Source organism: Labrus mixtus, chromosome 22, assembly GCF_963584025.1.
Source record: "Labrus mixtus chromosome 22, fLabMix1.1, whole genome shotgun sequence".
In the NCBI taxonomy this organism is placed as follows: Eukaryota; Metazoa; Chordata; class Actinopteri; order Labriformes; family Labridae; genus Labrus; species Labrus mixtus.
Window position 1 is genome coordinate 1,840,890 of NC_083633.1, and position 25,170 is coordinate 1,866,059.

General features: G+C 48.7%; 31 non-coding genes and 1 pseudogene across 31 annotated transcripts; all 32 read right to left on the reverse strand.

The window, feature by feature from the left end:
* Positions 1-226: 226 nt before the first annotated feature.
* Positions 227-390, reverse strand: LOC132957085 (U1 spliceosomal RNA). Its single transcript, XR_009666305.1, has one exon. It is a non-coding gene; the product is annotated as a U1 spliceosomal RNA (small nuclear RNA).
* A 577-nt stretch (positions 391-967) lies between these two features.
* Positions 968-1,158, reverse strand: LOC132957443 (U2 spliceosomal RNA). The gene has a single exon (XR_009666647.1). It is a non-coding gene; the product is annotated as a U2 spliceosomal RNA (small nuclear RNA).
* A 493-nt stretch (positions 1,159-1,651) lies between these two features.
* LOC132957086 (U1 spliceosomal RNA) lies at positions 1,652-1,815 on the reverse strand. The gene has a single exon (XR_009666306.1). It is a non-coding gene; the product is annotated as a U1 spliceosomal RNA (small nuclear RNA).
* Positions 1,816-2,392: 577 nt separating this feature from the next.
* On the reverse strand, positions 2,393-2,583 carry LOC132957444 (U2 spliceosomal RNA). The gene has a single exon (XR_009666648.1). It is a non-coding gene; the product is annotated as a U2 spliceosomal RNA (small nuclear RNA).
* Positions 2,584-3,076: 493 nt separating this feature from the next.
* On the reverse strand, positions 3,077-3,240 carry LOC132957087 (U1 spliceosomal RNA). Its single transcript, XR_009666307.1, has one exon. It is a non-coding gene; the product is annotated as a U1 spliceosomal RNA (small nuclear RNA).
* A 581-nt stretch (positions 3,241-3,821) lies between these two features.
* LOC132956939 (U2 spliceosomal RNA) lies at positions 3,822-4,012 on the reverse strand. The gene has a single exon (XR_009666191.1). It is a non-coding gene; the product is annotated as a U2 spliceosomal RNA (small nuclear RNA).
* A 492-nt stretch (positions 4,013-4,504) lies between these two features.
* On the reverse strand, positions 4,505-4,668 carry LOC132957089 (U1 spliceosomal RNA). Its single transcript, XR_009666308.1, has one exon. It is a non-coding gene; the product is annotated as a U1 spliceosomal RNA (small nuclear RNA).
* A 563-nt stretch (positions 4,669-5,231) lies between these two features.
* Positions 5,232-5,422, reverse strand: LOC132956878 (U2 spliceosomal RNA). The gene has a single exon (XR_009666131.1). It is a non-coding gene; the product is annotated as a U2 spliceosomal RNA (small nuclear RNA).
* Positions 5,423-5,914: 492 nt separating this feature from the next.
* On the reverse strand, positions 5,915-6,078 carry LOC132957090 (U1 spliceosomal RNA). The gene has a single exon (XR_009666309.1). It is a non-coding gene; the product is annotated as a U1 spliceosomal RNA (small nuclear RNA).
* Positions 6,079-6,647: 569 nt separating this feature from the next.
* On the reverse strand, positions 6,648-6,838 carry LOC132956879 (U2 spliceosomal RNA). Its single transcript, XR_009666132.1, has one exon. It is a non-coding gene; the product is annotated as a U2 spliceosomal RNA (small nuclear RNA).
* A 492-nt stretch (positions 6,839-7,330) lies between these two features.
* Positions 7,331-7,494, reverse strand: LOC132957091 (U1 spliceosomal RNA). Its single transcript, XR_009666310.1, has one exon. It is a non-coding gene; the product is annotated as a U1 spliceosomal RNA (small nuclear RNA).
* A 563-nt stretch (positions 7,495-8,057) lies between these two features.
* On the reverse strand, positions 8,058-8,248 carry LOC132956967 (U2 spliceosomal RNA). The gene has a single exon (XR_009666211.1). It is a non-coding gene; the product is annotated as a U2 spliceosomal RNA (small nuclear RNA).
* Positions 8,249-11,187: 2,939 nt separating this feature from the next.
* Positions 11,188-11,283, reverse strand: LOC132956980 (U2 spliceosomal RNA; annotated as a pseudogene).
* A 492-nt stretch (positions 11,284-11,775) lies between these two features.
* Positions 11,776-11,939, reverse strand: LOC132957092 (U1 spliceosomal RNA). The gene has a single exon (XR_009666311.1). It is a non-coding gene; the product is annotated as a U1 spliceosomal RNA (small nuclear RNA).
* A 569-nt stretch (positions 11,940-12,508) lies between these two features.
* On the reverse strand, positions 12,509-12,699 carry LOC132956901 (U2 spliceosomal RNA). Its single transcript, XR_009666154.1, has one exon. It is a non-coding gene; the product is annotated as a U2 spliceosomal RNA (small nuclear RNA).
* A 492-nt stretch (positions 12,700-13,191) lies between these two features.
* On the reverse strand, positions 13,192-13,355 carry LOC132957094 (U1 spliceosomal RNA). The gene has a single exon (XR_009666313.1). It is a non-coding gene; the product is annotated as a U1 spliceosomal RNA (small nuclear RNA).
* Positions 13,356-13,924: 569 nt separating this feature from the next.
* On the reverse strand, positions 13,925-14,115 carry LOC132956880 (U2 spliceosomal RNA). Its single transcript, XR_009666133.1, has one exon. It is a non-coding gene; the product is annotated as a U2 spliceosomal RNA (small nuclear RNA).
* A 492-nt stretch (positions 14,116-14,607) lies between these two features.
* LOC132957228 (U1 spliceosomal RNA) lies at positions 14,608-14,771 on the reverse strand. The gene has a single exon (XR_009666441.1). It is a non-coding gene; the product is annotated as a U1 spliceosomal RNA (small nuclear RNA).
* A 563-nt stretch (positions 14,772-15,334) lies between these two features.
* Positions 15,335-15,525, reverse strand: LOC132956881 (U2 spliceosomal RNA). The gene has a single exon (XR_009666134.1). It is a non-coding gene; the product is annotated as a U2 spliceosomal RNA (small nuclear RNA).
* Positions 15,526-16,017: 492 nt separating this feature from the next.
* On the reverse strand, positions 16,018-16,181 carry LOC132957229 (U1 spliceosomal RNA). Its single transcript, XR_009666442.1, has one exon. It is a non-coding gene; the product is annotated as a U1 spliceosomal RNA (small nuclear RNA).
* Positions 16,182-16,776: 595 nt separating this feature from the next.
* Positions 16,777-16,967, reverse strand: LOC132957296 (U2 spliceosomal RNA). Its single transcript, XR_009666505.1, has one exon. It is a non-coding gene; the product is annotated as a U2 spliceosomal RNA (small nuclear RNA).
* Positions 16,968-17,460: 493 nt separating this feature from the next.
* Positions 17,461-17,624, reverse strand: LOC132957157 (U1 spliceosomal RNA). Its single transcript, XR_009666374.1, has one exon. It is a non-coding gene; the product is annotated as a U1 spliceosomal RNA (small nuclear RNA).
* Positions 17,625-18,195: 571 nt separating this feature from the next.
* LOC132957306 (U2 spliceosomal RNA) lies at positions 18,196-18,386 on the reverse strand. Its single transcript, XR_009666514.1, has one exon. It is a non-coding gene; the product is annotated as a U2 spliceosomal RNA (small nuclear RNA).
* Positions 18,387-18,878: 492 nt separating this feature from the next.
* LOC132957095 (U1 spliceosomal RNA) lies at positions 18,879-19,042 on the reverse strand. Its single transcript, XR_009666314.1, has one exon. It is a non-coding gene; the product is annotated as a U1 spliceosomal RNA (small nuclear RNA).
* Positions 19,043-19,619: 577 nt separating this feature from the next.
* LOC132957446 (U2 spliceosomal RNA) lies at positions 19,620-19,810 on the reverse strand. The gene has a single exon (XR_009666650.1). It is a non-coding gene; the product is annotated as a U2 spliceosomal RNA (small nuclear RNA).
* A 493-nt stretch (positions 19,811-20,303) lies between these two features.
* On the reverse strand, positions 20,304-20,467 carry LOC132957096 (U1 spliceosomal RNA). Its single transcript, XR_009666315.1, has one exon. It is a non-coding gene; the product is annotated as a U1 spliceosomal RNA (small nuclear RNA).
* Positions 20,468-21,044: 577 nt separating this feature from the next.
* LOC132957447 (U2 spliceosomal RNA) lies at positions 21,045-21,235 on the reverse strand. Its single transcript, XR_009666651.1, has one exon. It is a non-coding gene; the product is annotated as a U2 spliceosomal RNA (small nuclear RNA).
* A 493-nt stretch (positions 21,236-21,728) lies between these two features.
* On the reverse strand, positions 21,729-21,892 carry LOC132957097 (U1 spliceosomal RNA). The gene has a single exon (XR_009666316.1). It is a non-coding gene; the product is annotated as a U1 spliceosomal RNA (small nuclear RNA).
* A 581-nt stretch (positions 21,893-22,473) lies between these two features.
* On the reverse strand, positions 22,474-22,664 carry LOC132956940 (U2 spliceosomal RNA). The gene has a single exon (XR_009666192.1). It is a non-coding gene; the product is annotated as a U2 spliceosomal RNA (small nuclear RNA).
* A 492-nt stretch (positions 22,665-23,156) lies between these two features.
* On the reverse strand, positions 23,157-23,320 carry LOC132957098 (U1 spliceosomal RNA). The gene has a single exon (XR_009666317.1). It is a non-coding gene; the product is annotated as a U1 spliceosomal RNA (small nuclear RNA).
* A 563-nt stretch (positions 23,321-23,883) lies between these two features.
* LOC132956882 (U2 spliceosomal RNA) lies at positions 23,884-24,074 on the reverse strand. The gene has a single exon (XR_009666135.1). It is a non-coding gene; the product is annotated as a U2 spliceosomal RNA (small nuclear RNA).
* Positions 24,075-24,566: 492 nt separating this feature from the next.
* LOC132957100 (U1 spliceosomal RNA) lies at positions 24,567-24,730 on the reverse strand. The gene has a single exon (XR_009666319.1). It is a non-coding gene; the product is annotated as a U1 spliceosomal RNA (small nuclear RNA).
* Positions 24,731-25,170: the final 440 nt, after the last annotated feature.

The window sequence follows — 25,170 nt, forward strand, 5'->3', positions numbered from 1 at the left end:
AGGCAGATGTGCCGTGACTGGGATTTCACATTGATCAGAGCAAGGGCTGCTGAATCTGAAACAAATTTGATTGACGAGCGATATTGTGATCTAGCACTAGCAAAGAAACTGGCTGTGCATAGCTTTAAGCCACCTTTGAAATTCTTGTCGTCTGTCTGTCGCTACAGCCAGGTTGGAAGGCAGCGTGTCCCTATCTGTTTCCCCCTTATTACTTTTGACAATCCATCAGGGGAGAGCGCGAACGCAGTCCCCCACTACCACAAATTATGCAGTCGAGATTCCCACATTTGGGGAATTCGCATAGGTCAGCCCCGCCGGAGTGCAATGGCCAGGCCTCGCCATGGGTGAACCACCTTCTTGATCATGGTATCTCCCCTGCCAGGTAAGTATGAGTTGTACGGCTCAGGGCAAAAGGAGTCCTTCACAGGACCATCGCCCTCACTGACGGTCCCAACAACATGCAAACCACCGAAATCAGAGTTTTCTGCACTGGGTGTCCCTTCTACTTGTCCTCAACACAGAGGAAAGTTTTGTGTTGAGGCCCGGTAGGGCTTGTCTTTCTACATTCAAGTGGAGAAATAAGGCTCACCATTCTAACAGGAAGTGCCACACTTCCACATCAAAGCCGACCGATAGCTACCGCCAGTGTGTGTGTGTGTGTGTGTGTGTGTTTTTTTACCGCCAACAAAAGAACAGTCGAAGCAGCAGCTAGGCCAGAAACACTTTGCAACAATAACTGTTGATATGTTATTGTGTGTCTGTGTGCTACTACAGCAATAGCATACACAGAGTGGCAAATGGGGGAACTGGCACACAAATAACCCCCAACCTGACTAAAATTCCAGTTCATTTCAAAAAGCTTGAGCCCCGGCAGCATGTCAACGCAGTGACAAAGCCAGGCCAGACTCACACACACATTTCTCTTAAACGCAGCGGAAAGAAAGGATTATTTTAAACACTGAAGAGAGGAGGGTGCACCGTTCCCGGAGGTACTGCAATACCGGGTCGATGCGTGGAGTGGACGGAGCAAGCCCCTGTTCCATCTCCCAAGTCCAAAAATCAATTTAATATATGGTCCCCGGGTAGGGGACGTATCAGATATTAAACTGATAAGAACAGATACTACACTTGATCTTAGCCAAAAGGCCGAGAAGCGATGCCCCTGATAGGCTAAGGCCGGCATCACATTCCCCATACAGTCCTCCTCGCCCATGGCCCCGGCAAGCGAGCGTTGCTTTTCAGTGACGATCGCTAAAAACGGAAGAGCAAACCCTTTGATCGAAGGACCTTTAAGACACATGCCTTACGTCAAGCTCTGAAAAATGACTTCAAACCCTCAACCACCAGATTTATCTGCAGCAGACTGAAGTGAACCAAAAGACAGGAGAAGATTGGGGCCTTTTATTGGCCCACAGCCGTTCTGTAAGGCAGATGTGCCGTGACTGGGATTTCACATTGATCAGAGCAAGGGCTGCTGAATCTGAAACAAAGTTGATTGACGAGCGATATTGTGATCTAGCACTAGCAAAGAAACTGGCTGTGCATAGCTTTAAGCCACCTTTGAAATTCTTGTCGTCTGTCTGTCGCTACAGCCAGGTTGGAAGGCAGCGTGTCCCTATCTGTTTCCCCCTTATTACTTTTGACAATCCATCAGGGGAGAGCGCGAACGCAGTCCCCCACTACCACAAATTATGCAGTCGAGATTCCCACATTTGGGGAATTCGCATAGGTCAGCCCCGCCGGAGTGCAATGGCCAGGCCTCGCCATGGGTGAACCACCTTCTTGATCATGGTATCTCCCCTGCCAGGTAAGTATGAGTTGTACGGCTCAGGGCAAAAGGAGTCCTTCACAGGACCATCGCCCTCACTGACGGTCCCAACAACATGCAAACCACCGAAATCAGAGTTTTCTGCACTGGGTGTCCCTTCTACTTGTCCTCAACACAGAGGAAAGTTTTGTGTTGAGGCCCGGTAGGGCTTGTCTTTCTACATTCAAGTGGAGAAATAAGGCTCACCATTCTAACAGGAAGTGCCACACTTCCACATCAAAGCCGACCGATAGCTACCGCCAGTGTGTGTGTGTGTGTGTGTGTGTGTTTTTTTACCGCCAACAAAAGAACAGTCGAAGCAGCAGCTAGGCCAGAAACACTTTGCAACAATAACTGTTGATATGTTATTGTGTGTCTGTGTGCTACTACAGCAATAGCATACACAGAGTGGCAAATGGGGGAACTGGCACACAAATAACCCCCAACCTGACTAAAATTCCAGTTCATTTCAAAAAGCTTGAGCCCCGGCAGCATGTCAACGCAGTGACAAAGCCAGGCCAGACTCACACACACATTTCTCTTAAACGCAGCAGAAAGAAAGGATTATTTTAAACACTGAAGAGAGGAGGGTGCACCGTTCCCGGAGGTACTGCAATACCGGGTCGATGCGTGGAGTGGACGGAGCAAGCCCCTGTTCCATCTCCCAAGTCCAAAAATCAATTTAATATATGGTCCCCGGGTAGGGGACGTATCAGATATTAAACTGATAAGAACAGATACTACACTTGATCTTAGCCAAAAGGCCGAGAAGCGATGCCCCTGATAGGCTAAGGCCGGCATCACATTCCCCATACAGTCCTCCTCGCCCATGGCCCCGGCAAGCGAGCGTTGCTTTTCAGTGACGATCGCTAAAAACGGAAGAGCAAACCCTTTGATCGAAGCACCTTTAAGACACATGCCTTACGTCAAGCTCTGAAAAATGACTTCAAACCCTCAACCACCAGATTTATCTGCAGCAGACTGAAGTGAACCAAAAGACAGGAGAAGATTGGGGCCTTTTATTGGCCCACAGCCGTTCTGTAAGGCAGATGTGCCGTGACTGGGATTTCACATTGATCAGAGCAAGGGCTGCTGAATCTGAAACAAAGTTGATTGACGAGCGATATTGTGATCTAGCACTAGCAAAGAAACTGGCTGTGCATAGCTTTAAGCCACCTTTGAAATTCTTGTCGTCTGTCTGTCGCTACAGCCAGGTTGGAAGGCAGCGTCTCCCTATCTGTTTCCCCCTTATTACTTTTGACAATCCATCAGGGGAGAGCGCGAACGCAGTCCCCCACTACCACAAATTATGCAGTCGAGATTCCCACATTTGGGGAATTCGCATAGGTCAGCCCCGCCGGAGTGCAATGGCCAGGCCTCGCCATGGGTGAACCACCTTCTTGATCATGGTATCTCCCCTGCCAGGTAAGTATGAGTTGTACGGCTCAGGGCAAAAGGAGTCCTTCACAGGACCATCGCCCTCACTGACGGTCCCAACAACATGCAAACCACCGAAATCAGAGTTTTCTGCACTGGGTGTCCCTTCTACTTGTCCTCAACACAGAGGAAAGTTTTGTGTTGAGGCCCGGTAGGGCTTGTCTTTCTACATTCAAGTGGAGAAATAAGGCTCACCATTCTAACAGGAAGTGCCACACTTCCACATCAAAGCCGACCGATAGCTACCGCCAGTGTGTGTGTGTGTGTGTGTGTGTGTGTGTTTTTTTACCGCCAACAAAAGAACAGTCGAAGCAGCAGCTAGGCCAGAAACACTTTGCAACAATAACTGTTGATATGTTATTGTGTGTCTGTGTGCTACTACAGCAATAGCATACACAGAGTGGCAAATGGGGGAACTGGCACACAAATAACCCCCAACCTGACTAAAATTCCAGTTCATTTCAAAAAGCTTGAGTCCCGGCAGCATGTCAACGCAGTGACAAAGCCAGGCCAGACTCACACACACATTTCTCTTAAACGCAGCGGAAAGAAAGGATTATTTTAAACACTGAAGAGAGGAGGGTGCACCGTTCCCGGAGGTACTGCAATACCGGGTCGATGCGTGGAGTGGACGGAGCAAGCCCCTGTTCCATCTCCCAAGTCCAAAAATCAATTTAATATATGGTCCCCGGGTAGGGGACGTATCAGATATCAAACTGATAAGAACAGATACTACACTTGACCTTAGCCAAAAGGCCGAGAAGCGATGCCCCTGATAGGCTAAGGCCGGCATCACATTCCCCATACAGTCCTCCTCGCCCATGGCCCCGGCAAGCGAGCGTTGCTTTTCAGTGACGATCGGTAAAACGGAAGAGCAAACCCTTTGATCGAAGCACCTTTAAGACACATGCCTTACGTCAAGCTCTGAAAAATGACTTCAAACCCTCAACCACCAGATTTATCTGCAGCAGACTGAAGTGAACCAAAAGACAGGAGAAGATTGGGGCCTTTTATTGGCCCACAGCCGTTCTGTAAGGCAGATGTGCCGTGACTGGGATTTCACATTGATCAGAGCAAGGGCTGCTGAATCTGAAACAAATTTGATTGACGAGCGATATTGTGATCTAGCACTAGCAAAGAAACTGGCTGTGCATAGCTTTAAGCCACCTTTGAAATTCTTGTCGTCTGTCTGTCGCTACAGCCAGGTTGGAAGGCAGCGTCTCCCTATCTGTTTCCCCCTTATTACTTTTGACAATCCATCAGGGGAGAGCGCGAACGCAGTCCCCCACTACCACAAATTATGCAGTCGAGATTCCCACATTTGGGGAATTCGCATAGGTCAGCCCCGCCGGAGTGCAATGGCCAGGCCTCGCCATGGGTGAACCACCTTCTTGATCATGGTATCTCCCCTGCCAGGTAAGTATGAGTTGTACGGCTCAGGGCAAAAGGAGTCCTTCACAGGACCATCGCCCTCACTGACGGTCCCAACAACATGCAAACCACCGAAATCAGAGTTTTCTGCACTGGGTGTCCCTTCTACTTGTCCTCAACACAGAGGAAAGTTTTGTGTTGAGGCCCGGTAGGGCTTGTCTTTCTACATTCAAGTGGAGAAATAAGGCTCACCATTCTAACAGGAAGTGCCACACTTCCACATCAAAGCCGACCGATAGCTACCGCCAGTGTGTGTGTGTTTTTTTACCGCCAACAAAAGAACAGTCGAAGCAGCAGCTAGGCCAGAAACACTTTGCAACAATAACTGTTGATATGTTATTGTGTGTCTGTGTGCTACTACAGCAATAGCATACACAGAGTGGCAAATGGGGGAACTGGCACACAAATAACCCCCAACCTGACTAAAATTCCAGTTCATTTCAAAAAGCTTGAGTCCCGGCAGCATGTCAACGCAGTGACAAAGCCAGGCCAGACTCACACACACATTTCTCTTAAACGCAGCGGAAAGAAAGGATTATTTTAAACACTGAAGAGAGGAGGGTGCACCGTTCCCGGAGGTACTGCAATACCGGGTCGATGCGTGGAGTGGACGGAGCAAGCCCCTGTTCCATCTCCCAAGTCCAAAAATCAATTTAATATATGGTCCCCGGGTAGGGGACGTATCAGATATCAAACTGATAAGAACAGATACTACACTTGATCTTAGCCAAAAGGCCGAGAAGCGATGCCCCTGATAGGCTAAGGCCGGCATCACATTCCCCATACAGTCCTCCTCGCCCATGGCCCCGGCAAGCGAGCGTTGCTTTTCAGTGACGATCGGTAAAACGGAAGAGCAAACCCTTTGATCGAAGCACCTTTAAGACACATGCCTTACGTCAAGCTCTGAAAAATGACTTCAAACCCTCAACCACCAGATGTATCTGCAGCAGACTGAAGTGAACCAAAAGACAGGAGAAGATTGGGGCCTTTTATTGGCCCACAGCCGTTCTGTAAGGCAGATGTGCCGTGACTGGGATTTCACATTGATCAGAGCAAGGGCTGCTGAATCTGAAACAAATTTGATTGACGAGCGATATTGTGATCTAGCACTAGCAAAGAAACTGGCTGTGCATAGCTTTAAGCCACCTTTGAAATTCTTGTCGTCTGTCTGTCGCTACAGCCAGGTTGGAAGGCAGCGTCTCCCTATCTGTTTCCCCCTTATTACTTTTGACAATCCATCAGGGGAGAGCGCGAACGCAGTCCCCCACTACCACAAATTATGCAGTCGAGATTCCCACATTTGGGGAATTCGCATAGGTCAGCCCCGCCGGAGTGCAATGGCCAGGCCTCGCCATGGGTGAACCACCTTCTTGATCATGGTATCTCCCCTGCCAGGTAAGTATGAGTTGTACGGCTCAGGGCAAAAGGAGTCCTTCACAGGACCATCGCCCTCACTGACGGTCCCAACAACATGCAAACCACCGAAATCAGAGTTTTCTGCACTGGGTGTCCCTTCTACTTGTCCTCAACACAGAGGAAAGTTTTGTGTTGAGGCCCGGTAGGGCTTGTCTTTCTACATTCAAGTGGAGAAATAAGGCTCACCATTCTAACAGGAAGTGCCACACTTCCACATCAAAGCCGACCGATAGCTACCGCCAGTGTGTGTGTGTGTGTGTTTTTTTACCGCCAACAAAAGAACAGTCGAAGCAGCAGCTAGGCCAGAAACACTTTGCAACAATAACTGTTGATATGTTATTGTGTGTCTGTGTGCTACTACAGCAATAGCATACACAGAGTGGCAAATGGGGGAACTGGCACACAAATAACCCCCAACCTGACTAAAATTCCAGTTCATTTCAAAAAGCTTGAGTCCCGGCAGCATGTCAACGCAGTGACAAAGCCAGGCCAGACTCACACACACATTTCTCTTAAACGCAGCGGAAAGAAAGGATTATTTTAAACACTGAAGAGAGGAGGGTGCACCGTTCCCGGAGGTACTGCAATACCGGGTCGATGCGTGGAGTGGACGGAGCAAGCCCCTGTTCCATCTCCCAAGTCCAAAAATCAATTTAATATATGGTCCCCGGGTAGGGGACGTATCAGATATCAAACTGATAAGAACAGATACTACACTTGATCTTAGCCAAAAGGCCGAGAAGCGATGCCCCTGATAGGCTAAGGCCGGCATCACATTCCCCATACAGTCCTCCTCGCCCATGGCCCCGGCAAGCGAGCGTTGCTTTTCAGTGACGATCGGTAAAACGGAAGAGCAAACCCTTTGATCGAAGCACCTTTAAGACACATGCCTTACGTCAAGCTCTGAAAAATGACTTCAAACCCTCAACCACCAGATTTATCTGCAGCAGACTGAAGTGAACCAAAAGACAGGAGAAGATTGGGGCCTTTTATTGGCCCACAGCCGTTCTGTAAGGCAGATGTGCCGTGACTGGGATTTCACATTGATCAGAGCAAGGGCTGCTGAATCTGAAACAAAGTTGATTGACGAGCGATATTGTGATCTAGCACTAGCAAAGAAACTGGCTGTGCATAGCTTTAAGCCACCTTTGAAATTCTTGTCGTCTGTCTGTCGCTACAGCCAGGTTGGAAGGCAGCGTCTCCCTATCTGTTTCCCCCTTATTACTTTTGACAATCCATCAGGGGAGAGCGCGAACGCAGTCCCCCACTACCACAAATTATGCAGTCGAGATTCCCACATTTGGGGAATTCGCATAGGTCAGCCCCGCCGGAGTGCAATGGCCAGGCCTCGCCATGGGTGAACCACCTTCTTGATCATGGTATCTCCCCTGCCAGGTAAGTATGAGTTGTACGGCTCAGGGCAAAAGGAGTCCTTCACAGGACCATCGCCCTCACTGACGGTCCCAACAACATGCAAACCACCGAAATCAGAGTTTTCTGCACTGGGTGTCCCTTCTACTTGTCCTCAACACAGAGGAAAGTTTTGTGTTGAGGCCCGGTAGGGCTTGTCTTTCTACATTCAAGTGGAGAAATAAGGCTCACCATTCTAACAGGAAGTGCCACACTTCCACATCAAAGCCGACCGATAGCTACCGCCAGTGTGTGTGTGTTTTTTTACCGCCAACAAAAGAACAGTCGAAGCAGCAGCTAGGCCAGAAACACTTTGCAACAATAACTGTTGATATGTTATTGTGTGTCTGTGTGCTACTACAGCAATAGCATACACAGAGTGGCAAATGGGGGAACTGGCACACAAATAACCCCCAACCTGACTAAAATTCCAGTTCATTTCAAAAAGCTTGAGTCCCGGCAGCATGTCAACGCAGTGACAAAGCCAGGCCAGACTCACACACACATTTCTCTTAAACGCAGCGGAAAGAAAGGATTATTTTAAACACTGAAGAGAGGAGGGTGCACCGTTCCCGGAGGTACTGCAATACCGGGTCGATGCGTGGAGTGGACGGAGCAAGCCCCTGTTCTATCTCCCAAGTCCAAAAATCAATTTAATATATGGTCCCCGGGTAGGGGACGTATCAGATATCAAACTGATAAGAACAGATTTTTTCTTTCGTAAAGTTTTATTGTCACAAAAACAATTTCAAGAATCTTTTATACAAGATATTATACTTTTAAAATCACATCTTGAATAAATAAACATTTTCAGCAATTAAACAAGTTGTGTTTACACTATGCATTAAAATGATAAATAGATGCATTTGTTTAATTGTTTACAGGGTTGTTTGAAAGTTTTATTGTTGTGTCGATATTTAGTCATGCCAAATTTTTTATTTTTTTTTAAATTCTGGAGCGAAGCTGGAAAAGATTCTCCTCAAAAGTTCATTGTTGTTCAGTAGCGCAGTGAGCCCTTACCAAGAAAAACTCAGTCTGCTCTCCCAAAGAGATGTGGTCTCTCGGGATCCTGTCTTTGTGCTCAGAGGAGACCCTCACCCTGCTGCTCCTTCCCACCTGCCTCTCCCGGAGAGTCAGGCCGCCGCTGCTTCGAACTTTTCCTGTGGGGCTCCGGCTCCTTCATCCGAATGGACACAGAGGCGATGTTTCTTTGTGACTGTGTCCTGGGCCCACCGCCTGCAGTGACAGTCTTTCTGGCCGTCACTGCTGCCGTATGGATCACAGCCACGGGGGGGGATCTGCTTGTGCTTCCTTGCCAGAAAGTTTGTGGAGGTCTGGGTGGCGTCTTTTGGGGGCGGCTTGTGTGAAAGACCAGCTACGCTGGTGGGGCCTCCCTTGCTGGCAAGCACGGGAATTAGTAAAGAGCCGGCTAGTGCCCACTGTTCTAATGCAGCGCTGCACTCCCAGAGCGATACCTTGCCGAGCTCAGGGACGCCACAACCTGGTCGGCAGCGAGTTTTTGAGCTCCGGGAGTGCATTACGGACCTGACTGGGAGGATCTCATGAGCCACCATTGCTGACAGGTCCCGGAGTCTGTTTGGCAGAGCAGGTGGTTCACGTTGCGCCAAAGAGTGGTGGCTTTGCCTAGTGCAATCCTGCGCGCTGGACTCACTGGTACTCGCTCCTGCACAACAATAGGAGAGAACAATGTTAATTAAAAAATACAACTCTTGTTTGAAACCAAGGTGTCTTAAAATGGTCAGGTTAAAAGAAAACTCTGTTGGTGAGCTGATAAAAGTCAAGTGTGTTAAAAGGATGCTTTTACTGTTTCCCACTAGCGTGCTGCCTTTCACGTCCTTCAAATAATACTGGTGTGTTAAAAACAGCGGGTATCCTTCCTGTTTTAAAAACACATCTGACAAAAAAAGGTTAAGATGAGATGAAACCACGTGAGCTCTAACTTTCAACGTCACACTTCTCAAAAGGAAAGTTGAGAGGGTGAAAGTCATAAGTATGTTTTAAAACCAACAGACAAAGCATTTTAAAAACACTTGAAAAGAACCAGGTGTTACATTTCTTGTGAATGGAGCTCTTCCTTCACTCTTACTGGAGAAGTGTAAGGGTGTTGAGCTCCATTTCCCTTCCGGACTCTAGGGGGTGGCCTTTCACGCAGTCTTTTGTTAAACATCGAGTCCTTCGGGGTTGATTGCAGAGCTATGTTTAAAAAGGAGGCCTCATTGGGGGAATCGGAGGGGAAGACTCTGGGCTCCTCCACAGATGAACTGTCTGAGAAGTTCCCAGCTCTTCCCCTCTTCTCCAAGACTACTGGAGACTCCGGAGACAATTCTGATAATGGCCTCTTAGCCTGCTGGGCCAGGGGGAGGGGCACTTCCTCACTCTCACTCTCACTCCCAGAGCAAGAAAAGCCAGAGCTAGTTCCGCCCTCTGCCTGCACTGCACCCCCCCCCTCCTCCTCCATACTCTCCACTTGAGGGGCAGTTGCTGCAGGCCCCTCCCCCTCTCCCTCTCCCTCCTCACCTGACTCCTCTCCTCCAGTCACAGGATTTGGAGGGAGATTTGAATTTTCTGGCTCAGGCTCTCCAAATAGCTCGTTAACCATTGCATTCTGTCCGCCATTTTCTTTTTCATTTCCGACCTTCTTTGCTGCCTTAACTTTGTTGGCAAAAGATTTCGGGCAATCTCTGAAGAGATGGTTGCTGTCTCCACAAAGATTACACTTTCTGCCATTGGTGCATTCCTCGAAAGTATGACCAATCTCTCTACACTTTCCACAAATAATCTGCTTACACGCTTCTGCAAGGTGTCCTTGCTCACCGCACTTGCGGCAGAGCTTGGGCTGGCCTTGATAATGAATGTAACCACGGTTGTGTCCCAAAACTATCATGGATGGCAGATGTTTCAGGCCCTGGAAGCCCTGAGGGTCCTGCCATTGCTGGACAGGAACCCTCCAGGAACAGTTCCAGATACCATCCTCATCTCTCACCTTCATAGCCTGGCCTTTGACCGTGCAATGTCTTCCCAGCCACATACATATGTCATCTGCATTCACCATTTCATTGAACATCCTGACAATGACCGTTTTGGAGGCATTGTCAGTCAGTTTCTCAACGTTAAACACAGGAAACTGGGCTCTTGCATTTTCAAAACGTGTCCAAAATTCTCTAAGCAGAATTGCTGAGCGAAAGCTTACATCAAAGCCTTTGCCTTGTGGTAAAGTGAGGATACAATTCAGGTCGTCTGGGGTAAAGTTTAAGGCTTTTTGAAGTAGTTTTCTTGAAAAATCCAGCCTCGACATCCATAATGGCACATCATCAACTACTTTGAAAGCAAAACGGACACTGTGGTGCCTCCGCATGCCGGCACTAGCAGCCGACATGGTGGAGGCACCACAGGCTAAAACACTAAAATCAACTAAAACAGTGAATAAATAGCTAAAAAACAATACCTACAAAAGTTTAAAACTAGAGAAAAAGTGACCAAACTTACCTTGGATGTTAGGAACCAGTTTAGCCACCAGAGGAGGAGGCTCGCTCGAACAATATGGTCTTCTATGGAGCTACCTCAACTATGTGGAAGTTGAAATTGACTTCACAGAAGACAAACACTATCCTCCCAGTACTGCCAAAACCAGTGCCACAGACAGGCACAGGCTCAGACAGCGCAGGAGGCGATCGCAGTCAGGGTCTTATAGGTAAGATCGAAACAGCATCTGATAAGAACAGATACTACACTTGATCTTAGCCAAAAGGCCGAGAAGCGATGCCCCTGATAGGCTAAGGCCGGCATCACATTCCCCATACAGTCCTCCTCGCCCATGGCCCCGGCAAGCGAGCGTTGCTTTTCAGTGACGATCGGTAAAACGGAAGAGCAAACCCTTTGATCGAAGCACCTTTAAGACACATGCCTTACGTCAAGCTCTGAAAAATGACTTCAAACCCTCAACCACCAGATTTATCTGCAGCAGACTGAAGTGAACCAAAAGACAGGAGAAGATTGGGGCCTTTTATTGGCCCACAGCCGTTCTGTAAGGCAGATGTGCCGTGACTGGGATTTCACATTGATCAGAGCAAGGGCTGCTGAATCTGAAACAAATTTGATTGACGAGCGATATTGTGATCTAGCACTAGCAAAGAAACTGGCTGTGCATAGCTTTAAGCCACCTTTCAAATTCTTGTCGTCTGTCTGTCGCTACAGCCAGGTTGGAAGGCAGCGTCTCCCTATCTGTTTCCCCCTTATTACTTTTGACAATCCATCAGGGGAGAGCGCGAACGCAGTCCCCCACTACCACAAATTATGCAGTCGAGATTCCCACATTTGGGGAATTCGCATAGGTCAGCCCCGCCGGAGTGCAATGGCCAGGCCTCGCCATGGGTGAACCACCTTCTTGATCATGGTATCTCCCCTGCCAGGTAAGTATGAGTTGTACGGCTCAGGGCAAAAGGAGTCCTTCACAGGACCATCGCCCTCACTGACGGTCCCAACAACATGCAAACCACCGAAATCAGAGTTTTCTGCACTGGGTGTCCCTTCTACTTGTCCTCAACACAGAGGAAAGTTTTGTGTTGAGACCCGGTAGGGCTTGTCTTTCTACATTCAAGTGGAGAAATAAGGCTCACCATTCTAACAGGAAGTGCCACACTTCCACATCAAAGCCGACCGATAGCTACCGCCAGTGTGTGTGTGTGTGTGTTTTTTTACCGCCAACAAAAGAACAGTCGAAGCAGCAGCTAGGCCAGAAACACTTTGCAACAATAACTGTTGATATGTTATTGTGTGTCTGTGTGCTACTACAGCAATAGCATACACAGAGTAGCAAATGGGGGAACTGGCACACAAATAACCCCCAACCTGACTAAAATTCCAGTTCATTTCAAAAAGCTTGAGTCCCGGCAGCATGTCAACGCAGTGACAAAGCCAGGCCAGACTCACACACACATTTCTCTTAAACGCAGCGGAAAGAAAGGATTATTTTAAACACTGAAGAGAGGAGGGTGCACCGTTCCCGGAGGTACTGCAATACCAGGTCGATGCGTGGAGTGGACGGAGCAAGCCCCTGTTCCATCTCCCAAGTCCAAAAATCAATTTAATATATGGTCCCCGGGTAGGGGACGTATCAGATATCAAACTGATAAGAACAGATACTACACTTGATCTTAGCCAAAAGGCCGAGAAGCGATGCCCCTGATAGGCTAAGGCCGGCATCACATTCCCCATACAGTCCTCCTCGCCCATGGCCCCGGCAAGCGAGCGTTGCTTTTCAGTGACGATCGGTAAAACGGAAGAGCAAACCCTTTGATCGAAGCACCTTTAAGACACATGCCTTACGTCAAGCTCTGAAAAATGACTTCAAACCCTCAACCACCAGATTTATCTGCAGCAGACTGAAGTGAACCAAAAGACAGGAGAAGATTGGGGCCTTTTATTGGCCCACAGCCGTTCTGTAAGGCAGATGTGCCGTGACTGGGATTTCACATTGATCAGAGCAAGGGCTGCTGAATCTGAAACAAATTTGATTGACGAGCGATATTGTGATCTAGCACTAGCAAAGAAACTGGCTGTGCATAGCTTTAAGCCACCTTTGAAATTCTTGTCGTCTGTCTGTCGCTACAGCCAGGTTGGAAGGCAGCGTCTCCCTATCTGTTTCCCCCTTATTACTTTTGACAATCCATCAGGGGAGAGCGCGAACGCAGTCCCCCACTACCACAAATTATGCAGTCGAGATTCCCACATTTGGGGAATTCGCATAGGTCAGCCCCGCCGGAGTGCAATGGCCAGGCCTCGCCATGGGTGAACCACCTTCTTGATCATGGTATCTCCCCTGCCAGGTAAGTATGAGTTGTACGGCTCAGGGCAAAAGGAGTCCTTCACAGGACCATCGCCCTCACTGACGGTCCCAACAACATGCAAACCACCGAAATCAGAGTTTTCTGCACTGGGTGTCCCTTCTACTTGTCCTCAACACAGAGGAAAGTTTTGTGTTGAGGCCCGGTAGGGCTTGTCTTTCTACATTCAAGTGGAGAAATAAGGCTCACCATTCTAACAGGAAGTGCCACACTTCCACATCAAAGCCGACCGATAGCTACCGCCAGTGTGTGTGTGTGTGTGTTTTTTTACCGCCAACAAAAGAACAGTCGAAGCAGCAGCTAGGCCAGAAACACTTTGCAACAATAACTGTTGATATGTTATTGTGTGTCTGTGTGCTACTACAGCAATAGCATACACAGAGTGGCAAATGGGGGAACTGGCACACAAATAACCCCCAACCTGACTAAAATTCCAGTTCATTTCAAAAAGCTTGAGTCCCGGCAGCATGTCAACGCAGTGACAAAGCCAGGCCAGACTCACACACACATTTCTCTTAAACGCAGCGGAAAGAAAGGATTATTTTAAACACTGAAGAGAGGAGGGTGCACCGTTCCCGGAGGTACTGCAATACCGGGTCGATGCGTGGAGTGGACGGAGCAAGCCCCTGTTCCATCTCCCAAGTCCAAAAATCAATTTAATATATGGTCCCCGGGTAGGGGACGTATCAGATATCAAACTGATAAGAACAGATACTACACTTGATCTTAGCCAAAAGGCCGAGAAGCGATGCCCCTGATAGGCTAAGGCCGGCATCACATTCCCCATACAGTCCTCCTCGCCCATGGCCCCGGCAAGCGAGCGTTGCTTTTCAGTGACGATCGGTAAAACGGAAGAGCAAACCCTTTGATCGAAGCACCTTTAAGACACATGCCTTACGTCAAGCTCTGAAAAATGACTTCAAACCCTCAACCACCAGATTTATCTGCAGCAGACTGAAGTGAACCAAAAGACAGGAGAAGATTGGGGCCTTTTATTGGCCCACAGCCGTTCTGTAAGGCAGATGTGCCGTGACTGGGATTTCACATTGATCAGAGCAAGGGCTGCTGAATCTGAAACAAAGTTGATTGACGAGCGATATTGTGATCTAGCACTAGCAAAGAAACTGGCTGTGCATAGCTTTAAGCCACCTTTGAAATTCTTGTCGTCTGTCTGTCGCTACAGCCAGGTTGGAAGGCAGCGTGTCCCTATCTGTTTCCCCCTTATTACTTTTGACAATCCATCAGGGGAGAGCGCGAACGCAGTCCCCCACTACCACAAATTATGCAGTTGAGATTCCCACATTTGGGGAATTCGCATAGGTCAGCCCCGCCGGAGTGCAATGGCCAGGCCTCGCCATGGGTGAACCACCTTCTTGATCATGGTATCTCCCCTGCCAGGTAAGTATGAGTTGTACGGCTCAGGGCAAAAGGAGTCCTTCACAGGACCATCGCCCTCACTGACGGTCCCAACAACATGCAAACCACCAAAATCAGAGTTTTCTGCACTGGGTGTCCCTTCTACTTGTCCTCCACACAGAGGAAAATTTTGTGTTGAGGCCCGGTAGGGCTTGTCTCTCTACATTCAAGTGGAGAAATAAGGCTCACCATTCTAACAGGAAGTGCCACACTTCCACATCAAAGCCGACCGATAGCTACCGCCAGTGTGTGTGTGTTTTTTTACCGCCAACAAAAGAACAGTCGAAGCAGCAGCTAGGCCAGAAACACTTTGCAACAATAACTGTTGATATGTTATTGTGTGTCTGTGTGCTACTACAGCAATAGCATACACAGAGTGGCAAATGGGGGAACTGGCACACAAATAACCCCCAACCTGACTAAAATTCCAGTTCATTTCAAAAAGCTTGAGTCCCGGCAGCATGTCAACGCAGTGACAAAGCCAGGCCAGACTCACACACACATTTCTCTTAAACGCAGCGGAAAGAAAGGATTATTTTAAACACTGAAGAGAGGAGGGTGCACCGTTCCCGGAGGTACTGCAATACCGGGTCGATGCGTGGAGTGGACGGAGCAAGCCCCTGTTCCATCTCCCAAGTCCAAAAATCAATTTAATATATGGTCCCCGGGTAGGGGACGTATCAGATATCAAACTGATAAGAACAGATACTACACTTGATCTTAGCCAAAAGGCCGAGAAGCGATGCCCCTGATAGGCTAAGGCCGGCATCACATTCCCCATACAGTCCTCCTCGCCCATGGCCCCGGCAAGCGAGCGTTGCTTTTCAGTGACGATCGGTAAAACGGAAGAGCAAACCCTTTGATCGAAGCACCTTTAAGACACATGCCTTACGTCAAGCTCTGAAAAATGACTTCAAACCCTCAACCACCAGATTTATCTGCAGCAGACTGAAGTGAACCAAAAGACAGGAGAAGATTGGGGCCTTTTATTGGCCCACAGCCGTTCTGTAAGGCAGATGTGCCGTGACTGGGATTTCACATTGATCAGAGCAAGGGCTGCTGAATCTGAAACAAAGTTGATTGACGAACGATATTGTGATCTAGCACTAGCAAAGAAACTGGCTGTGCATAGCTTTAAGCCACCTTTGAAATTCTTGTCGTCTGTCTGTCGCTACAGCCAGGTTGGAAGGCAGCGTGTCCCTATCTGTTTCCCCCTTATTACTTTTGACAATCCATCAGGGGAGAGCGCGAACGCAGTCCCCCACTACCACAAATTATGCAGTTGAGATTCCCACATTTGGGGAATTCGCATAGGTCAGCCCCGCCGGAGTGCAATGGCCAGGCCTCGCCATGGGTGAACCACCTTCTTGATCATGGTATCTCCCCTGCCAGGTAAGTATGAGTTGTACGGCTCAGGGCAAAAGGAGTCCTTCACAGGACCATCGCCCTCACTGACGGTCCCAACAACATGCAAACCACCAAAATCAGAGTTTTCTGCACTGGGTGTCCCTTCTACTTGTCCTCCACACAGAGGAAAATTTTGTGTTGAGGCCCGGTAGGGCTTGTCTCTCTACATTCAAGTGGAGAAATAAGGCTCACCATTCTAACAGGAAGTGCCACACTTCCACATCAAAGCCGACCGATAGCTACCGCCAGTGTGTGTGTGTGTGTGTGTGTGTGTGTGTGTGTGTGTGTGTGTTTTTTTACCGCCAACAAAAGAACAGTCGAAGCAGCAGCTAGGCCAGAAACACTTTGCAACAATAACTGTTGATATGTTATTGTGTGTCTGTGTGCTACTACAGCAATAGCATACACAGAGTGGCAAATGGGGGAACTGGCACACAAATAACCCCCAACCTGACTAAAATTCCAGTTCATTTCAAAAAGCTTGAGTCCCGGCAGCATGTCAACGCAGTGACAAAGCCAGGCCAGACTCACACACACATTTCTCTTAAACGCAGCGGAAAGAAAGGATTATTTTAAACACTGAAGAGAGGAGGGTGCACCGTTCCCGGAGGTACTGCAATACCGGGTCGATGCGTGGAGTGGACGGAGCAAGCCCCTGTTCCATCTCCCAAGTCCAAAAATCAATTTAATATATGGTCCCCGGATAGGGGACGTATCAGATATTAAACTGATAAGAACAGATACTACACTTGATCTTAGCCAAAAGGCCGAGAAGCGATGCCCCTGATAGGCTAAGGCAGGCATCACATTCCCCATACAGTCCTCCTCGCCCATGGCCCCGGCAAGCGAGCGTTGCTTTTCAGTGACGATCGCTAAAAACGGAAGAGCAAACCCTTTGATCGAAGCACCTTTAAGACACATGCCTTACGTCAAGCTCTGAAAAATGACTTCAAACCCTCAACCACCAGATTTATCTGCAGCAGACTGAAGTGAACCAGAAGACAGGAGAAGATTGGGGCCTTTTATTGGCCCACAGCCGTTCTGTAAGGCAGATGTGCCGTGACTGGGATTTCACATTGATCAGAGCAAGGGCTGCTGAATCTGAAACAAATTTGATTGACGAGCGATATTGTGATCTAGCACTAGCAAAGAAACTGGCTGTGCATAGCTTTAAGCCACCTTTGAAATTCTTGTCGTCTGTCTGTCGCTACAGCCAGGTTGGAAGGCAGCGTCTCCCTATCTGTTTCCCCCTTATTACTTTTGACAATCCATCAGGGGAGAGCGCGAACGCAGTCCCCCACTACCACAAATTATGCAGTCGAGATTCCCACATTTGGGGAATTCGCATAGGTCAGCCCCGCCGTAGTGCAATGGCCAGGCCTCGCCATGGGTGAACCACCTTCTTGATCATGGTATCTCCCCTGCCAGGTAAGTATGACTTGTACGGCTCAGGGCAAAAGGAGTCCTTCACAGGACCATCGCCCTCACTGACGGTCCCAACAACATGCAAACCACCGAAATCAGAGTTTTCTGCACTGGGTGTCCCTTCTACTTGTCCTCAACACAGAGGAAAGTTTTGTGTTGAGGCCCGGTAGGGCTTGTCTTTCTACATTCAAGTGGAGAAATAAGGCTCACCATTCTAACAGGAAGTGCCACACTTCCACATCAAAGCCGACCGATAGCTACCGCCAGTGTGTGTGTGTGTGTGTGTTTTTTTACCGCCAACAAAAGAACAGTCGAAGCAGCAGCTAGGCCAGAAACACTTTGCAACAATAACTGTTGATATGTTATTGTGTGTCTGTGTGCTACTACAGCAATAGCATACACAGAGTGGCAAATGGGGGAACTGGCACACAAATAACCCCCAACCTGACTAAAATTCCAGTTCATTTCAAAAAGCTTGAGTCCCGGCAGCATGTCAACGCAGTGACAAAGCCAGGCCAGACTCACACACACATTTCTCTTAAACGCAGCGGAAAGAAAGGATTATTTTAAACACTGAAGAGAGGAGGGTGCACCGTTCCCGGAGGTACTGCAATACCGGGTCGATGCGTGGAGTGGACGGAGCAAGCCCCTGTTCCATCTCCCAAATCCAAAAATCAATTTAATATATGGTCCCCGGGTAGGGGACGTATCAGATATTAAACTGATAAGAACAGATACTACACTTGATCTTAGCCAAAAGGCCGAGAAGCGATGCCCCTGACAGTCTAAGGCCGGCATCACATTCCCCATACAGTCCTCCTCGCACATGGCCCCGGTAAGCGAGCGTTGCTTTTCAGTGACGATCGGTAAAACGGAAGAGCAAACCCTTTGATCGAAGGACCTTTAAGACACATGCCTTACGTCAAGCTCTGAAAAATGACTTCAAACCCTCAACCACCAGATTTATCTGCAGCAGACTGAAGTGAACCAAAAGACAGGAGAAGATTGGGGCCTTTTATTGGCCCACAGCCGTTCTGTAAGGCAGATGTGCCGTGACTGGGATTTCACATTGATCAGAGCAAGGGCTGCTGAATCTGAAACAAATTTGATTGACGAGCGATATTGTGATCTAGCACTAGCAAAGAAACTGGCTGTGCATAGCTTTAAGCCACCTTTGAAATTCTTGTCGTCTGTCTGTCGCTACAGCCAGGTTGGAAGGCAGCGTGTCCCTATCTGTTTCCCCCTTATTACTTTTGACAATCCATCAGGGGAGAGCGCGAACGCAGTCCCCCACTACCACAAATTATGCAGTCGAGATTCCCACATTTGGGGAATTCGCATAGGTCAGCCCCGCCGGAGTGCAATGGCCAGGCCTCGCCATGGGTGAACCACCTTCTTGATCATGGTATCTCCCCTGCCAGGTAAGTATGAGTTGTACGGCTCAGGGCAAAAGGAGTCCTTCACAGGACCATCGCCCTCACTGACGGTCCCAACAACATGCAAACCACCGAAATCAGAGTTTTCTGCACTGGGTGTCCCTTCTACTTGTCCTCAACACAGAGGAAAGTTTTGTGTTGAGGCCCGGTAGGGCTTGTCTTTCTACATTCAAGTGGAGAAATAAGGCTCACCATTCTAACAGGAAGTGCCACACTTCCACATCAAAGCCGACCGATAGCTACCGCCAGTGTGTGTGTGTGTGTGTGTGTGTGTTTTTTTACCGCCAACAAAAGAACAGTCGAAGCAGCAGCTAGGCCAGAAACACTTTGCAACAATAACTGTTGATATGTTATTGTGTGTCTGTGTGCTACTACAGCAATAGCATACACAGAGTGGCAAATGGGGGAACTGGCACACAAATAACCCCCAACCTGACTAAAATTCCAGTTCATTTCAAAAAGCTTGAGCCCCGGCAGCATGTCAACGCAGTGACAAAGCCAGGCCAGACTCACACACACATTTCTCTTAAACGCAGCGGAAAGAAAGGATTATTTTAAACACTGAAGAGAGGAGGGTGCACCGTTCCCGGAGGTACTGCAATACCGGGTCGATGCGTGGAGTGGACGGAGCAAGCCCCTGTTCCATCTCCCAAGTCCAAAAATCAATTTAATATATGGTCCCCGGGTAGGGGACGTATCAGATATTAAACTGATAAGAACAGATACTACACTTGATCTTAGCCAAAAGGCCGAGAAGCGATGCCCCTGATAGGCTAAGGCCGGCATCACATTCCCCATACAGTCCTCCTCGCCCATGGCCCCGGCAAGCGAGCGTTGCTTTTCAGTGACGATCGCTAAAAACGGAAGAGCAAACCCTTTGATCGAAGGACCTTTAAGACACATGCCTTACGTCAAGCTCTGAAAAATGACTTCAAACCCTCAACCACCAGATTTATCTGCAGCAGACTGAAGTGAACCAAAAGACAGGAGAAGATTGGGGCCTTTTATTGGCCCACAGCCGTTCTGTAAGGCAGATGTGCCGTGACTGGGATTTCACATTGATCAGAGCAAGGGCTGCTGAATCTGAAACAAAGTTGATTGACGAGCGATATTGTGATCTAGCACTAGCAAAGAAACTGGCTGTGCATAGCTTTAAGCCACCTTTGAAATTCTTGTCGTCTGTCTGTCGCTACAGCCAGGTTGGAAGGCAGCGTGTCCCTATCTGTTTCCCCCTTATTACTTTTGACAATCCATCAGGGGAGAGCGCGAACGCAGTCCCCCACTACCACAAATTATGCAGTCGAGATTCCCACATTTGGGGAATTCGCATAGGTCAGCCCCGCCGGAGTGCAATGGCCAGGCCTCGCCATGGGTGAACCACCTTCTTGATCATGGTATCTCCCCTGCCAGGTAAGTATGAGTTGTACGGCTCAGGGCAAAAGGAGTCCTTCACAGGACCATCGCCCTCACTGACGGTCCCAACAACATGCAAACCACCGAAATCAGAGTTTTCTGCACTGGGTGTCCCTTCTACTTGTCCTCAACACAGAGGAAAGTTTTGTGTTGAGGCCCGGTAGGGCTTGTCTTTCTACATTCAAGTGGAGAAATAAGGCTCACCATTCTAACAGGAAGTGCCACACTTCCACATCAAAGCCGACCGATAGCTACCGCCAGTGTGTGTGTGTGTGTGTGTGTGTGTTTTTTTACCGCCAACAAAAGAACAGTCGAAGCAGCAGCTAGGCCAGAAACACTTTGCAACAATAACTGTTGATATGTTATTGTGTGTCTGTGTGCTACTACAGCAATAGCATACACAGAGTGGCAAATGGGGGAACTGGCACACAAATAACCCCCAACCTGACTAAAATTCCAGTTCATTTCAAAAAGCTTGAGCCCCGGCAGCATGTCAACGCAGTGACAAAGCCAGGCCAGACTCACACACACATTTCTCTTAAACGCAGCAGAAAGAAAGGATTATTTTAAACACTGAAGAGAGGAGGGTGCACCGTTCCCGGAGGTACTGCAATACCGGGTCGATGCGTGGAGTGGACGGAGCAAGCCCCTGTTCCATCTCCCAAGTCCAAAAATCAATTTAATATATGGTCCCCGGGTAGGGGACGTATCAGATATTAAACTGATAAGAACAGATACTACACTTGATCTTAGCCAAAAGGCCGAGAAGCGATGCCCCTGATAGGCTAAGGCCGGCATCACATTCCCCATACAGTCCTCCTCGCCCATGGCCCCGGCAAGCGAGCGTTGCTTTTCAGTGACGATCGCTAAAAACGGAAGAGCAAACCCTTTGATCGAAGCACCTTTAAGACACATGCCTTACGTCAAGCTCTGAAAAATGACTTCAAACCCTCAACCACCAGATTTATCTGCAGCAGACTGAAGTGAACCAAAAGACAGGAGAAGATTGGGGCCTTTTATTGGCCCACAGCCGTTCTGTAAGGCAGATGTGCCGTGACTGGGATTTCACATTGATCAGAGCAAGGGCTGCTGAATCTGAAACAAAGTTGATTGACGAGCGATATTGTGATCTAGCACTAGCAAAGAAACTGGCTGTGCATAGCTTTAAGCCACCTTTGAAATTCTTGTCGTCTGTCTGTCGCTACAGCCAGGTTGGAAGGCAGCGTCTCCCTATCTGTTTCCCCCTTATTACTTTTGACAATCCATCAGGGGAGAGCGCGAACGCAGTCCCCCACTACCACAAATTATGCAGTCGAGATTCCCACATTTGGGGAATTCGCATAGGTCAGCCCCGCCGGAGTGCAATGGCCAGGCCTCGCCATGGGTGAACCACCTTCTTGATCATGGTATCTCCCCTGCCAGGTAAGTATGAGTTGTACGGCTCAGGGCAAAAGGAGTCCTTCACAGGACCATCGCCCTCACTGACGGTCCCAACAACATGCAAACCACCGAAATCAGAGTTTTCTGCACTGGGTGTCCCTTCTACTTGTCCTCAACACAGAGGAAAGTTTTGTGTTGAGGCCCGGTAGGGCTTGTCTTTCTACATTCAAGTGGAGAAATAAGGCTCACCATTCTAACAGGAAGTGCCACACTTCCACATCAAAGCCGACCGATAGCTACCGCCAGTGTGTGTGTGTGTGTGTGTGTGTGTGTGTTTTTTTACCGCCAACAAAAGAACAGTCGAAGCAGCAGCTAGGCCAGAAACACTTTGCAACAATAACTGTTGATATGTTATTGTGTGTCTGTGTGCTACTACAGCAATAGCATACACAGAGTGGCAAATGGGGGAACTGGCACACAAATAACCCCCAACCTGACTAAAATTCCAGTTCATTTCAAAAAGCTTGAGTCCCGGCAGCATGTCAACGCAGTGACAAAGCCAGGCCAGACTCACACACACATTTCTCTTAAACGCAGCGGAAAGAAAGGATTATTTTAAACACTGAAGAGAGGAGGGTGCACCGTTCCCGGAGGTACTGCAATACCGGGTCGATGCGTGGAGTGGACGGAGCAAGCCCCTGTTCCATCTCCCAAGTCCAAAAATCAATTTAATATATGGTCCCCGGGTAGGGGACGTATCAGATATCAAACTGATAAGAACAGATACTACACTTGACCTTAGCCAAAAGGCCGAGAAGCGATGCCCCTGATAGGCTAAGGCCGGCATCACATTCCCCATACAGTCCTCCTCGCCCATGGCCCCGGCAAGCGAGCGTTGCTTTTCAGTGACGATCGGTAAAACGGAAGAGCAAACCCTTTGATCGAAGCACCTTTAAGACACATGCCTTACGTCAAGCTCTGAAAAATGACTTCAAACCCTCAACCACCAGATTTATCTGCAGCAGACTGAAGTGAACCAAAAGACAGGAGAAGATTGGGGCCTTTTATTGGCCCACAGCCGTTCTGTAAGGCAGATGTGCCGTGACTGGGATTTCACATTGATCAGAGCAAGGGCTGCTGAATCTGAAACAAATTTGATTGACGAGCGATATTGTGATCTAGCACTAGCAAAGAAACTGGCTGTGCATAGCTTTAAGCCACCTTTGAAATTCTTGTCGTCTGTCTGTCGCTACAGCCAGGTTGGAAGGCAGCGTCTCCCTATCTGTTTCCCCCTTATTACTTTTGACAATCCATCAGGGGAGAGCGCGAACGCAGTCCCCCACTACCACAAATTATGCAGTCGAGATTCCCACATTTGGGGAATTCGCATAGGTCAGCCCCGCCGGAGTGCAATGGCCAGGCCTCGCCATGGGTGAACCACCTTCTTGATCATGGTATCTCCCCTGCCAGGTAAGTATGAGTTGTACGGCTCAGGGCAAAAGGAGTCCTTCACAGGACCATCGCCCTCACTGACGGTCCCAACAACATGCAAACCACCGAAATCAGAGTTTTCTGCACTGGGTGTCCCTTCTACTTGTCCTCAACACAGAGGAAAGTTTTGTGTTGAGGCCCGGTAGGGCTTGTCTTTCTACATTCAAGTGGAGAAATAAGGCTCACCATTCTAACAGGAAGTGCCACACTTCCACATCAAAGCCGACCGATAGCTACCGCCAGTGTGTGTGTGTTTTTTTACCGCCAACAAAAGAACAGTCGAAGCAGCAGCTAGGCCAGAAACACTTTGCAACAATAACTGTTGATATGTTATTGTGTGTCTGTGTGCTACTACAGCAATAGCATACACAGAGTGGCAAATGGGGGAACTGGCACACAAATAACCCCCAACCTGACTAAAATTCCAGTTCATTTCAAAAAGCTTGAGTCCCGGCAGCATGTCAACGCAGTGACAAAGCCAGGCCAGACTCACACACACATTTCTCTTAAACGCAGCGGAAAGAAAGGATTATTTTAAACACTGAAGAGAGGAGGGTGCACCGTTCCCGGAGGTACTGCAATACCGGGTCGATGCGTGGAGTGGACGGAGCAAGCCCCTGTTCCATCTCCCAAGTCCAAAAATCAATTTAATATATGGTCCCCGGGTAGGGGACGTATCAGATATCAAACTGATAAGAACAGATACTACACTTGATCTTAGCCAAAAGGCCGAGAAGCGATGCCCCTGATAGGCTAAGGCCGGCATCACATTCCCCATACAGTCCTCCTCGCCCATGGCCCCGGCAAGCGAGCGTTGCTTTTCAGTGACGATCGGTAAAACGGAAGAGCAAACCCTTTGATCGAAGCACCTTTAAGACACATGCCTTACGTCAAGCTCTGAAAAATGACTTCAAACCCTCAACCACCAGATGTATCTGCAGCAGACTGAAGTGAACCAAAAGACAGGAGAAGATTGGGGCCTTTTATTGGCCCACAGCCGTTCTGTAAGGCAGATGTGCCGTGACTGGGATTTCACATTGATCAGAGCAAGGGCTGCTGAATCTGAAACAAATTTGATTGACGAGCGATATTGTGATCTAGCACTAGCAAAGAAACTGGCTGTGCATAGCTTTAAGCCACCTTTGAAATTCTTGTCGTCTGTCTGTCGCTACAGCCAGGTTGGAAGGCAGCGTCTCCCTATCTGTTTCCCCCTTATTACTTTTGACAATCCATCAGGGGAGAGCGCGAACGCAGTCCCCCACTACCACAAATTATGCAGTCGAGATTCCCACATTTGGGGAATTCGCATAGGTCAGCCCCGCCGGAGTGCAATGGCCAGGCCTCGCCATGGGTGAACCACCTTCTTGATCATGGTATCTCCCCTGCCAGGTAAGTATGAGTTGTACGGCTCAGGGCAAAAGGAGTCCTTCACAGGACCATCGCCCTCACTGACGGTCCCAACAACATGCAAACCACCGAAATCAGAGTTTTCTGCACTGGGTGTCCCTTCTACTTGTCCTCAACACAGAGGAAAGTTTTGTGTTGAGGCCCGGTAGGGCTTGTCTTTCTACATTCAAGTGGAGAAATAAGGCTCACCATTCTAACAGGAAGTGCCACACTTCCACATCAAAGCCGACCGATAGCTACCGCCAGTGTGTGTGTGTGTGTGTTTTTTTACCGCCAACAAAAGAACAGTCGAAGCAGCAGCTAGGCCAGAAACACTTTGCAACAATAACTGTTGATATGTTATTGTGTGTCTGTGTGCTACTACAGCAATAGCATACACAGAGTGGCAAATGGGGGAACTGGCACACAAATAACCCCCAACCTGACTAAA